At 41.4% G+C, this 14,297-nt stretch overlaps 1 long non-coding RNA gene across 1 annotated transcript in view; it reads right to left on the bottom strand.

The window, feature by feature from the left end:
• The window catches only part of LOC109266615 (uncharacterized), a 28,261-nt gene extending 14,797 nt beyond the window's left edge, over positions 1 to 13,464 (bottom strand). The window contains exon 1 of the long non-coding RNA XR_008417080.1: positions 13,384 to 13,464. This is a non-coding gene — a long non-coding RNA (uncharacterized LOC109266615). The remainder of the gene's footprint in view (positions 1 to 13,383) is intronic.
• Between the last annotated feature and the right edge of the window lie 833 nt (positions 13,465 to 14,297).

The following is a 14,297-nucleotide window of genomic DNA, read 5'->3' as shown; positions in this document are numbered from 1 at the left end:
GGGTCTGGAATATCTTCCCTCTAGCCCAATTTCCCACTTCCCTTGCTCTAATAAATTCAGTGTTGAAATCCAGTACATTTTAACATATAAATCCTGTATATTAAAAGAACTTACTATTTTCTAATCACTATATTATGTGTGTTAGCTCATTTAATCCTCACAACCACCTTCACACGTAGGTATTATAATAATCCCTGTTTGTGAAATTGACTTTCATAGCAGTTACATTCCTTGCCCAAATGTAACTGCAAGTAGGTAGGAGTCTCACAGTTAGTAAAGGGTGGAGCTCAGATTTCAATCCATATCTGTATGACTGCAGTCTATGTTTCCGACCCCTAGGTTAACCCAATCACTCAAGCATTGCCTCCTCCTTCCAAGACCACCACCCGAACCCTATCACAGGCTAGGTTAGGAGCCTCTTTTGGGCTCCACAGGATTTGGGCTTCCCTGACTCTTAGCACTAATTACACAGTGTGACCTCTGTCTGTGTACTTGTCTGCAAACTCCACTAGATTCTGAATACCAGGAGGATTCTCAATCCCTGGATTGTGCTATTCATAGCTATATCCAGGAGAGCTTTGCAGTGAGTGATAAGAAATCAGTGAATATATTCCACACACTCCCCATATCAATAACTCTGGAGTCAGAGATCCAGATTCAAATCCTGGTGCTAATGTAGGTATATTTGCCAAGTCACTTCATTTTCTACGTGTTGTCTGTTTCCTTATCTATAACAGAGATCAGAGCACACTGTTCACAGAGGCTGTCAGAAGGATCAATAGAGTCTTAACAAATGTAAGTTGCTTCCCTCTTTCCTCCACACCTCTTTGGATACCAATATTTAGCTGGATACCTCTTGGAGTGATTAATGCCCAGTTTCTGCTTCTCTTCCCAGCTTTCTTCTCCCAGGCCCATAGCTGACATCTCCATCTGTTTCCCAGCCAAACACTGTCTAACCTCAGGTTTCTTATCTTTAGGACCCTCTATTTGCAGATGTTCATCCCATTTCCTTGGTTTCCAGGCATAGAGGTCTTTTATCTTCTTGGGAGACAGGAAGTCTCAGTCAACTTCCAGACCCCCAGCAGCCACTTGCTAGTTGTTGTTGATTTTGACCTCATAAGTAGCATTGGGTGAATGATCAAAGTGTATAGTTGAGTATCTTTATTGATCTAGAAAGAGGATAGGGAATATTTCAGCTCCACTATTGGACATCTTTGGACCTCAAGCATTAAATGCACCACCTAAAACAGTTCCTGAATGCCATCCCCCAAATATACACAAACATATTTCACCACACCCCTCCTCCCATTTCTATGATTAATTCAGTAGAGACTCTGGATCTTTTTCTCCTAAGTACATACTTCTTTGGCTCCCCTGACCCCCATCCTTCAGCTCCATCGCAGTTCTGGTCATTCTCTGATGTTTTCTGTTTTTCTGTCTGTGCCCCTTGACTATAAGCTTTTCAAAAGCAGAGGTCATGTCTGACTCATCTGCTGTGTTAACAGCTTCCAGCACAAGGCCTACCCCAGAGGAGGACTTCAGGGAGCCCTTGCACATACAGTCCTTTCACAGTCCTGCTAGCAAAGGCCTTGAGCCTGAACATAATTTCTCCAGTGACTCAGGTCCTATGGGCTTCTCTAGACCCAATTTCTGCCTCTCCCCCGCACTCTGGTTGTGCTGAGTTACTTACAGTACCACTCTTTCTCAGGTATTTTTTACTTTTCTCATGTGATTGCCTCTTCCAGGGATTAAATCCTCCCTAAAATTGTCACACTCTTTCACAAGACCAATTCATGCTCATCTTTCAAAACTCAGCACAGGCAAGACCTCTAGGAAACATTTCCTAAGGCTCCAGGTTGTGTAGAGGGCTTCTTCTGTGCTTCCCCAGACTCTGATCATACTAGGTAGTCCTCTCCTTTTCTTGATTCATACCTTCACTGGACTGTGAGTTCTGTGAGGTCAGAGGCCATGTCTGGGGCTCACTTTATCCCCACCCCAAGTCCCAACACAGAGTTGGAATTTGGTGAATGCCGATTGAGATGCTAAAGAAATCCAGCTACTATCCTCCAGCTAACCTAGATCTCTCTAATCTAATGCTACTAAGACAAGCCCATCACTCATATTTTAGCTTAGTACCCGCCACCTTGCCCATCCCTTCAATATTTAGCAGGGCAACAGGGCCATGCCAAACGTTCTTCCAAGAGAGGACCTTATCTAACTTCCTTTCAGAACTCAGGCTCCTATGTGAACTTCTGTAATCTATAGCACTTCTCTATATTTTCTGATAGTATTTAATTTATAGGGTTTTTGTAAAGGTTAAGTGAGATAACACATATAAAATGCTTATCCTTCCCCCTAGGCTGAAGACCTGCCCACATACTTACCCTGAATTTGATGGTCTTGTTGTTCTCATGCTATTTCCCTTGATAATGAAGGATGACCTGCACTTTGTTGTTGCCAAAGCCACAGGATGTCAGGGCCTAGAAATTAAACCCTAATACATGGTGTCACATCATTTTTAGGCAGTTTGCCTGGTCTGAGGCTAAGACAGACATAGCTAATATATTAATCAGGGCCCCAGCAAGAAACAAAGAGCACACTCAAATTTAGTATTACTTGAGGAGAATTTAATAAAAGGACTATTTACAAAGATAGGGGACCTTGATAAGGCATAAAGAATAGTGCTGTGCTGTGGGCTGGCAACAGAAGGGCTATTCCTACCCTTATCCCTGAAGGGGCAAAGAGTAAGAGTGATTACCAGAGCCTGGAAGAAAGACTCCTGTGGGGAGGGTGGCTGGAGGGAAGCTGTGACTTTCAGTTGAGAGCCACAACTCTCTTTCCTCCCTCTGATCTACTGCCAGGACTTCCATTGACCAAACCCAACCAGAAAATCCCTCCTGTGCCAGGAACCTTATACCATATCATTTAGTTCTTGTGACAAGCATGTGTTACTATCTCCACTCTTAGCTGGGAAAATTGTGGCTTAGAAAATTTAAGTAACTCACCCAAAGTCAAAGAGCTAATAAGTAGCATTGCTGGGATTAAACCCAAGCCTACTAAGAAATAGAGCCTGGGGTTCTTTCTGCTTTGTGAAAACTTTAGAGGCAATTGTTGATCAGTGGCTCTGAGCCTGGAGAGCTTAATGTGACAAAGGTCCAAGAATAGGTTTTAACCTAGTTTTTCAACCTCACTCCCCATGTTCTTCTTGACTATCCTAAACACACACACACGTACGTGCGTGTGCAAAGTGCTCTAGCCACACTGGTTTCATCGGTTTTCTACTTGCATTTCAATTTCATGCCTCTGAGCTTTTGTATAGCTTCCTTTGTCCTCATTATATTTCCCCCACCTCCTTCTCTGCCTATTAACATCTAACTCATTCTTCAAAGAACAATTAATACCCCATCCAAAAAGCCCCCCCAGTTGGACTGAGTCATGCCATCTTTGTAGTCTCATAGCACCTCATCAATATCTTTTTAAAAATATGTCTTGGAGCAGCTGGGTGGCTCAGTCAGTTGAACAACCAACTCTTGATTTCCACTCAGGTCATGATCTCACAGTTGTGGGATTAAGCCCAGCATCGGGTTCTGCACTGGGTGTGGAGCCTGCGTGAGATTCTCTCTCTGCCCCTCCCCTGATCACGTGCATGAGCACACTCTCTCTCAAAAAGAAGTAAATGGATAAACAAATAAATAAATAAATAGAAAATATGTCTTTCATTCTGCCTTTTAAAAAAAATTATTCACATGCTTGCTTCCCCACCAAATAGAAGGCAAAAATATGGAGTAGAAAAAAGCACAGGCTTTAATCTGGATAGATTGGGTTTGAATTCTGACTTCCCACTTACTCACCTTGGGCAAATTTCTTGCCTCTGTTTCCTCATCTGTAAAATGGAGCTATTAACAGCTGAAACTGCTTTGGTTGTTTGAGCATCAAATAAATAATATTCATATGAAAAAAATCACATTTGAAAAAGTATTTCCATTTTCCTTACTACAACCATCTCATACATAAACATATATAAACTCCTTGTAAGGAGGGTGGATTCTGACAAAAAGAGAAATGGGCGAAGACACATTCAGGCACCCAGAGTGCTATATTGTTCTATGCATGCAAGAGCTTGAAAGATGAGGGAGAAAGAGTTGGTGGGGGAGGGGTGCAAATAAAAAAAGGGAAAGAGGCTGAAGAGGAAAATTTTGGCAAAAGCTTGAAGCAAGAAATCTGAAACTCCCTGGGAAAAGAAAGAAATTTTTAGGGAAAATTTTAAGAAAATTTTGCTGTATGACATGTGGCATAATGCTTGCCTCTGACTTTGTGCAAAACGTTTGGTAAAATCCACATTCCTCATCAGTGCTTTGGGAGTTGGATTAGCTTTTATTGTTGTTTGTTGGTTTAAAATTTTTTTTAATGTTTATTTATTTTTGAGAGAGAGACAGACAGAGTGTGAGCAGGGGAGGGGCTGAGAGAGAGGGAGACACAGTATCTGAAGCAGATTCCAGACCCTGAGCTGTCAGCACATAGCCCAATGTGGGGCTTAAACCCACGAACCACGAGATCATGATGAAGTTGGTCGCTTAACCAACTGAGCCACCCAAGCACCCCTGTTTGTTGGTTTTTAAATCTCAACCATCATTCAAGATTGGAGCTAAGTAAGAGCTGGACTCCTCCAAGGAAGCCTAGTGACATATTTGAGGTTACAGATGCAATACTCTGGACTCATTATGGATGCTTAATAAAGATGATTTATATGACCTCTTGGGCCTTCTCTCATCAAGGGCAGGAATCGCTTTCAAAGCAAAGCCATATTGTAGTAGGTGCATTTTAGGGTGTCTACACAGTTTATGGTTCCTTTCTCCCTTTTTGAGAACTGGGGAATGTATCTCTGTATTGCAGCCTTGTTAATAACCATGTGACTCTCTACCTCTTTTGTCTATTTATATTAACATTTAAGCTTAAGGTCGCTTTTTTCAGGTCATTGAAAAGTCTTACTGTGTAGGAAGGTGGATTAGAAATTTCCTTTTTCAGGTCAATCTGAGCCTCTTCAACAATTACAGTGCCTCTCATTAAGACCTCATGTGGCTTATAGTGACCACTATCAGAGAGCTTACAAGCATGCTGTAATGATCAGATTCTGAATGCCTATCCTCCTGGTTCAGGGTATCAGGAAAGAGTTTTGTATACCTGCCACCACAATCAATGCCTTGCTCATGTTTTACTGAAAACTGAACCACCAAGGTCTCATTCTCATTGCTAAATGGCTTAAACCTGGTTGAAAGGGTATAAAACTTGGCATCTTCGTTGGTCTGGAGACCCGGGAGCAGAGAGCACAAAATCTTTAGGCTTAAGTACTCAAAGAGCAGCCAGAGAGACCCAGTACTTGGTATCACCAATCTTTGGTACTTTCTTACATACCTACTATGTGCCAGGTGCTATCCTGGACACATTACCTTATTCAAGCCTCAGAAGAACCCTGCAAAATAGGTATTATCTCTACTTTACAAATTAGAAATCTGAGTCACAGGGAGTGAAGTGACCTGGCTAAGCCCTCATGGCTAATAAGGAACTAAACTAGGATTTTAATCCATGTTTGTCTGATTCTTTCTTCGCCTTATACCATTCTGTCTTTAATGCTCAAGAGATAAATACTGTTCTGCAGCTTTACGAAACAAGGCCCTGTTTATCCCAAGAAGCACAGAATATTTCTAGTCTATGTACATTATCTTATAGATGAGGAAACCAAGCCCCAGAGAGGAAAATTATTTATCCAGATCACACAGTCACAAACAACAGAAGCCAAGTCTCCTGACTTCCAAGCCAGTGGTCTTTCCATTATTCCATGCTGCTGCCCAGCTTACTGGTTTTGTCTCTGTCACTTAAATTCTCGAAGTCTCAGTTTCCTCATCAGAAAATGTGGATAATTATTCCTACCTCATAGGGATCCCATGAAATTCATATGGGTAAGAGATGTGAGAAGCACTTTGTACATTGTCAACATAAAATGCAAGGGGCTATCATCATTCATGCTTAGAGAGGGTCCTTCCTTCATGATTCCACAGCTCTCTGCACGTCCCTGGGTCACACTAAGTTGCAACTAGGTTTATTTCAGTCTCTTTGAATAGTTTTTAAGCTGCTGAAGAGAAGGGAAATCTTCATATTCCCGGAATCTAGGCCAAGGCCTAGCATAGAAGAGATGTTCAATAAATATGTGTTAAATTGCACAGAAGAATCACAGGTGCTGATTCAGCTATCTCTGGAGCATTTATTGCATACTAGTCTCTGTGCTAAACACTTTCATGTCTGATATTGCATTAGGAACTGTGTATTTTAGAGAGTATGCTTACTTCACTAAAGACCTCAAGTGAGGCCAGAGAAGACTTCAGGGCGAGGGAGTGGGCCAAAGGGAAAGAGTATTGAACCCATAAGCAGAAGACCAAGCTCTGAATCTCTGCTCTACCAGATCCTGCTATGTAGTCCAATGCAATCCCCTCCATCCTTGCTGAACCTCATTTGTACCTAAGAGCCCTTCTGGACAACCAAAGGGAACCTAATGCACTTGAGTGGAATGAGATCTGAGGAGCAACAAATCAGAAATCAAACTGAGAGGAGGTGGGTGGCTGTGCAGACTGCCCCCAGAGCCACCAAGAAGCAGGCGTCCCACGAGTCTCTCAATCTCCAATTCTCTCTCCTTTGGAAGCAATTCTTCAGAGTGGATTTAAATGAGACTTTAAATGCTCAAGTCAGTTTGTAATGTTCTCCTTTAATAAACATGAAAATGAGATTCATAACAGTAGCCAGGAGAGAGAAGATGGGAAGTTACTCCAGGGGACAATCAATGGATTCTATTTATAGGATAAAAGCTTTCTCAGGCAAAAACCCTTGCCTTGTAGACTTTGCCCTTAGAGCTCCCCCTTCCTTCATAATATTTTTTGGCTCTTACAGCAGTTCTGCCTAATGAGCATGGCAGGTGATGATTATCATCTCCATTTAACATCAAGGCTCAGAGAAGTGAAAAGACTTGCCCAGATTATGCAGTTAGTGAGTCATAGGAGTTAGCCCTCAGTCTGTCTGCTCCACTCTCCTTTGCACCAAGCTGCTCTAGGGGAAAGCAACATTTGAAGGTTATACAGCATTTTTTCCTGTTTCAATTGCAGTGTTATATTTAAAAAACTCAGGGTGGAGAAAGCAGGGTAGCCCAGCAGTAATTAACCCAGTCCTGGAGTCAGACCTAGAATCAGATCACAGCTCTGCCTCTCGCCAGCTGTGTATATAGCTTTGGGCATATTACCCATCCTCTCTGGGGCCCCTCTGCAAAACTGGGAACATAACAGTAACCATCTCATGAAGTTGTTAGGAAGATTAATGGGGATAATGTGCCTAAGGGCTTAGCTTTGAATATCTGTTATTTAATAAATGGACATTATTATTTTGTGGACAGTTCCTTCTTCTCCACCTGCTAATTTTTTATTCTAAGAGAAATGAATTGATAATTATGAATAAAAACAATTACATGAAAGTCAGAACTTTTTCCCAATTAGTATATTCCTGAATTCCAGCATTCACCTTTATCCTCTTCTGTCTCTATAAAATTTTCCTGCTGTAAACTGAAATTACCATAATCAAGCCTATGTTTAAATTATACCCATTGTTTTTTCCACCCACCAATGGGGGAAAGAAGAAAAGCAACATATAGAAATTATTTGTGTTTTCTTAAAGACAATAAGATGCAACTAAGGCTGACCAAGCCTACAGGAACAGTAAGGGAATATCATGGGATAACTCCAATATTCCTGAAAACCCCTTTACTATCTGATGCCTAAATTCTACCTTTTTTTTTTTTTAATGTTTATTTACTTTTAAGAGAGAGAGGGAGAGAGAGAGAGAAGGGGAGGAGCAGAGAGAAAAGGAGACAAAAAATCCCAAGCAGGCTCCACGTTGCCTAGAAAGCTCAATGTGGTGCTCAAATTCACAAACCATGAGATCATGACCTGAGCTGAAGTCAGACACTTAACAACTGAGCTACCCAGACGCCCCTAAACTCTACCATTTGTGCCCTACTGTGTGGAGTGGCTTGACTACTAAATATTTGAGCCACTTACACATTAATGCGCCACCCTACCCTCCTCTATGAGAGTTAAGTCTTAAAAACCATCATGGCAATGTATGATTGGTTGAAAGACTTCAGGGATTCTCTTAACAATAGATGGAAAAAATATGGGTAGGAGAATAAGTCCTTATGCATATTTATGTCTAGTAAGATAAAATAATAAAATCAACTCACCAAGAGATTAGCAATACCATTTTATACTTCTTGAATTAGTAATGATGATATTAAACAATCAATTTCCATTTACCTTTTTTTTATTGCTTAAAATTTTTAGACTCTCCCTTGCAGTTTTGAGGAGATGCTGATAAATTTGTTTTGCTTTGGCATAGATGGCATACAGACATCTTTTTAAGAGCTGGCACTCCATGCAAACATTCAGTACCCTTCTGATTTTAGGCTTCAGAGTTGCTGACTCCCACTTCCTGGGCCCACCATGGTCCCAGAGTCACAGGGCAATTTGGCAGCCTGTGATGGAAAAGGCCTTGGGTGTAGCCTTTATTTCATCTCCTCCCTGCAGCTAAATGGATATTTCTCAAATTCCACTACCCAGTATGTCGGGTTATTGCCTGAGCTCTGCCCATGAAAACCCTACTTCAACTCACATCCAGTAAGACCACGCTGAACTGGCTCTGTCAGCTCCTGTTACTCAAGCCTGACAGCTCACCTCCTCCCCTCATGAGGCTCAGGGGGTGAGTTTGCTTTCTACGGTCTTGCCTCCTCTCCCAAGATCTCAGCATTAGACAGGACAAGACATATCAGTGACCACCTTACCCACCACTCCTGACATCGGGCCTCCCATTGTTCATCCAAAGAAGGATAAGGACTGATACCAAAGTTAAAAGATTTGTTATTGTGTGTTTGGCCCTTATGTGGGTCCCTAAAAATTTCACCTCATTTACTCCCATGGATAATGCTATGAAAAGGTACTATTAGTTGCATTTTGTGTCTACTAAGTGGAGGACTTGACATGTGAACTCATTTGTCTGACTTCAAACCTGGCCTTTCTTCTGGAAAAAGAGGGAGCTACAGGGAAAAGTGCTATGAAGAACAAAAAGTTGTATAATCATAATAACAACTAACAGCAGTCATATGTCAAGCATGGTGCTGAGTGCTTTACATGCATTATCTCACTGCATTCTCATAATAGCTCTGAGACAAACGTGCTATTTTTCCCCATTCAAATGATAAGAAAAGTAAAGCTAGGAAACCTATCCAAGAGGCCAGTTTGTAAGTAAGTGGGCAAGCCAGGTTCAGACGCAGGCCTCTATAATGCCAAAATCTTTACTTTTAACCCCTATACTATAAGGCTTCCCATGAGGTGATGTGTGTGAAAAGCCCTTTATAGCCTAGAATGCACAGCAAAGGTAAGAGTCATAGTACTTTACAGTTTGTAATTAATAAAGTTATTTGTGTATAATTGGAGTAATGTCTGTCTTCCCCAGACACCAACATGCTGGTAAGTTCCATAACTGTTTTACTTACCATTGTGACCCAGTATCTCTCATAAAGTTAATTGCCAAAATATTTGTTGAATGACTGAATGGATGTATGTATGATCTTACCTTTTGCCTATGCCATAAGATTCTCAGCTTTACAAATGGATAGATTCATTTATTAATCCATTTGACAAATGTTAATTGAATTTAACAAGTATGCAGAAACAGTTGTACAACTTTGATCTTGAACTTTATGGTAAGAGAGGTTAGGGCAGAACTCAGAATTGTTTATGGCTAATTATTTTTCTGGGTGAACAGTATTGATATAAATCAAACCTGACACAATTTAAGATGTCCCCAAATAAGGAGCCTTTCTTGTTAGGAGAATAATGTCCTGTGGTTAATAAAGTCCTACTTTAATGTTTTATATTTTTCCTCTTAGCATCATAACATCTTAACATCAGAGAATGCTCAAGCCAGAATGACTGTTGGTGGTCATTTCATCTGACCTCCTCATATTACAGGCAGGGAAACTAAAGCCCAGAGAAGGAAGTGACTTGCTTATAGACAAAAAGTTGTCAGTTGCAGAGTTGTGATTAGAACCTAGTTCTTCTGCACTTTGGTTCTGGGTTCATTATTCCTTCACTCAACAAATACATATTTTAAAAAAATGTTTTAAGGTTTATTTGAGAGAGAGAGAGAGAGCACAAGCAGGTGAGGGGCAGAGAGAAGGAGAGACAGGATCCCAAGCACAGAGCTCAGATACGGGGCTAAAACCCATGAATCATGAGATCACGACCTGTGCCAAGATCAAGAATTGGACGCTTAGACAACTGCACCAGCCAGGCGCCCCTCAACAAATATTTCTTGAGCACTCACTTTGTGCAAGGCATTAGGCACAAAGGCATGGATCTCCTAGGTTCTCTTTAGGGTCTCAGAGTCTGGTAGAAAATACAGACAAGTAGACAGTTACAACACAGTGTGGTAAGGACAGTGATAGAAGGAAGCACAGGGCAATGAAATTCAAAAAAACACTGAATGCCCTCCAAAGTCAGAGTGAACTTCAGAGAAGGCATACCTGAAGAAGTGAGAATGGAAAAGGCAGAAAAGATGAGGAGTGGGTGTTCCAAATAGAATGACTTGCACATGAAAAGGCCCAGAGGCATCAAACAGCACAGTGTTTCAAGGGAAATGCAAACAGTACTCTATAGTTTTTGGGGAACAGGAGAGGAAAGTAAATAGGGACCAGCTCAAAGAGAGATCTTATTGAGAACAGGAGAGCATTGTATCAACCTCGAGTATATGCTACTATCTTTTCTCCTCTGATAAATCTTTCCTTCACATTGGTCAAATACTGTATGTCCCCAGAGATCCAATCAATAAAAAGCAATAGATGTTTGGAAGCTGGTACATCTAGCTGATGAATGCACATAATCATACCCAAGTCTATAGAAATATAGGACCAAGGAGGCCATATAACATGACTCCTATGTCAAATGAACTTATATCCACATTGCACCTCCCACCGTGTTTGGCTTGTAATGTAGCTCAAAACCAAAGACTGGGCTAGGGACTCATCTCCACCTATAGCTTTAGCAGTATCTTTAACCTCTCTGAGATTGAGTTGCTTCATCTATGGGAAGAGATTATCTAATTTATTGAGATTCTGGGAGAATCAAATAAAATAGAATGTAACACAGTGTCAGGCACATTGTAAGTGCTCAATACATACTACCTGAAACTGAATCTGTACATATGTGTATATGTATACAAAGATACAACATCAAAGGTAAAGAGAGAGAAATATTTTTTAGCCTTGAAGGTAAGCCTTGTACCTTCCCCAACACCTAGTCCTGAGCTTGGGACACAATAGGTCCTTTAGAAAATGCTTGTGTAATTACATGAAAATACACATTTGCTGCATTTATTCAACATAATCAGACTGCATTTTGCAAAAGAGAATTTGCTAGACAAAACTAAAGCTTATTTCTTCAGGTGCCAACATTTTATATATCATTTTCAATGGAAAATTTTTGTAAACATTATAAAAGACTCTGACCTCTTACGTACAGAATCTTAAAATGTAAAGTTCCTTGAAGACTCAAACCCTACATTAGGTTGTAATGTACAGCAGAGGTGTGGGTTTGTTTTGAAAATTTTCTGTCTCCATTGTTCTTGTTCTGCCGTGAACACTCACTTCTCCCTGAGGTCAATGTGTTTGCCTCTAGCAATCTACCCAGTGAGATCAGTGGACCTACATCCCTGCTTACCTGCCTGCCAGCTTATCTGCCCACTTCCTTTCCTTTCTTTTTACTGGCCAGTCTATCCGCATGTTTGTTACATAGACCATAGTCACTCAAATATTTATCAACTGATAAAACGCCTTGTGGTATAATGAACAGCACTGGATAACAATCTGAGCCTTCCCCCCTATTTCTGTATGTGACTTGAGCCAATCCCTTTTCTGAATCTGTGTTCTCATCTATAAATAAGGTTTATATTTAAACTCTTCAAAGAAGGGGATACTGAATACATAGTAGCTGCTCAATGTTTATTGAATAACCGATTGGCATGAGGACCAAATTAAATAAGATAATAATAATTAAGATAATTGCTATTATTGTGATTGTTAATAATTATTAAAAATAATTATTTTGGGGCACCTGGATGGCTCAATCGGTTAAGCATCCAACTCTTGATTTTGGCTCATCTCATGATCTCATGGTTGGTGGGTTTAAGCCCCCCATCAGGCTCTGCACTGACAGTGTGGGGCCTCCTTGGGATTCTCTCTCTCACCTTCTCTCTCTGCCCTCCCCCACTCATGCTCCCTCTCTCTTTCTCAAAAATAAATAAACATAGGGGTGCCTGGGTGGCTCAGTCAGTTAAGCATCTGACTTTGGCTCAGGTCATGATCTCGCAGTTTGCAGGTTTGAGCCCCACATCCGGCTCTGTGCTGACAGCTCAGAGCCTGAAGCCTACTTGGGATTCTGTGGCTCCCTCTCTCCTTGCCCCTTCCATGCTCATGCTCTGTCTCTCTCTCTTTCTCAAAAATAAAATAAACATTAAAATAAATAAATAAGCATTTAAAAAATTTTATAAAAAGGCACCTGGGTGACTCAGTCAGCTGACAGTCAGACTTCAGCTCAGGTCATGATCTCATGGTTTGTGAGTTCAAGTCCAGCATTGGGCTCATTGCTGTCAGTGCAGAGCCTGCTTCAGATCCTCTGTCCTCCTCTCTCTCTCTCTCTCTGCCCCTTTGCTACTCAGGCATTCATGCGCTCTCTCTCACTCTCAAAAATAAATAAATGTTAAAAAACATTTTTTTAAATAATTATTTTTGCTCTCACTGAATGGGTACTACTAGTAGGTCCTTCATTTATTTTATGGGTTGTCATTTCTAATCAACTATATCCTAGGAAGCACACAACCAAGTCTATCAAGAAAGGAGCAATAAATGAGAGCCTAAATGCTTGAAGTAAAAGACAATACAAGTCATTCACTTAAATATTTACAGAGCTCCTGTACTGTCGCAGTGCAAGTGCTAGACATCAAAGTACTAATAAGACACAATTCCTCAAGCCCTCTAGCCCTCAAGGAGCTCACAGTCTAATAAGAAAGGCAAATAAAGTGTCTATTTTTCTCATTTTATATTTCGTGATTTTTCAAAGCAAAATAATTTATGGTAGCAGCAAATAAACAGTAAAAACACTATAATCTACCTCACAGACATGACCACTGTCAGCATTCTGATATATTTCCTTCCAGCCTTTTTGTTGTTTTGTGTGTTAACAATGGCCCCTGCTCCCACCTCCACATCTCTGCAGCCCCTGCAGAGATCCTTACCATCAGTTTGCACTTGAGACCTGGAAAGGCCAGCTGGATCAGGCCTCTTTGGTTTGGGCATCTGTCCAGAGTGATTCTTCCTCAGGCCAAGCATGTCCAAGTATCCACAATTGGCAGATGGACCCAATCGTGTATCAGCTGGAGGCCTGAGCAGCAGGCTGCTCCTCAGCCCTCTGAGCTGTCCTCCGTGGGTGTGAGCCAGCTGGGCACAGAGGCCCTTTGTCTCAGAATGTCTCTTCGGCCAAGTTTTCATGGTCAAGTCTGAGAGTTGACAGAATTAACATTCACACACACCCAACCCCCTTGTGACTTCTGCATCATTTAGATCCTCATCTGCATTCCAGTTTCTTTCTGCCTGATTTTGTGCTTTTACAAATGACACTGCCATTGCCTTCGCCCTCCCCTCACACTTATTTGTATCACTAATTCAGGGATTCTCCAATTCAATCAATCAACATTTCTGCATATTTTAATGTGCCAGCCCCTATGCAAGGTCTCAGATTCCAAAAGCTCATTTTGCCCTGAGGCCACTGGTACTACTTCCTGCTGGCTAACTGACACTTGGCAGCTTTGCAGCGGTGGCCAATACAGCCTTTATGGAAGCAAGAGACCTGGGTTCAACAAGCATCTCTGCCAGTTACTCACTCTGTGACTTTGGGAAAACCACCTCTCCTTTCTGAGTCTCCATTTCATCTGTACAGTGAGAGGGTTGGATTCTAAAGGCCTGGCATGCCCTCCGGTTGCTGAGCTGCTCTCTGGCCTGGAATAGCCTAGGAAAACAGCAGAGAGAAAGGAACCTCAATCAAACTCTGGTACAAAGCTTTTAAATGGCCCTGCGATGTCATGACCTCTCTCTGGACCTCAGTATTCCCATCTATATATGGGGAGAAGGAGGCCATTTGGGGCTGGATGAG

This window comes from Panthera pardus, unplaced genomic scaffold (assembly GCF_024362965.1).
Source record: "Panthera pardus isolate Hobbes unplaced genomic scaffold, ASM2436296v1 HiC_scaffold_11, whole genome shotgun sequence".
NCBI lineage: Eukaryota > Metazoa > Chordata > Mammalia > Carnivora > Felidae > Panthera > Panthera pardus.
This window is presented reverse-complemented; position numbering and strand designations above follow the sequence as displayed.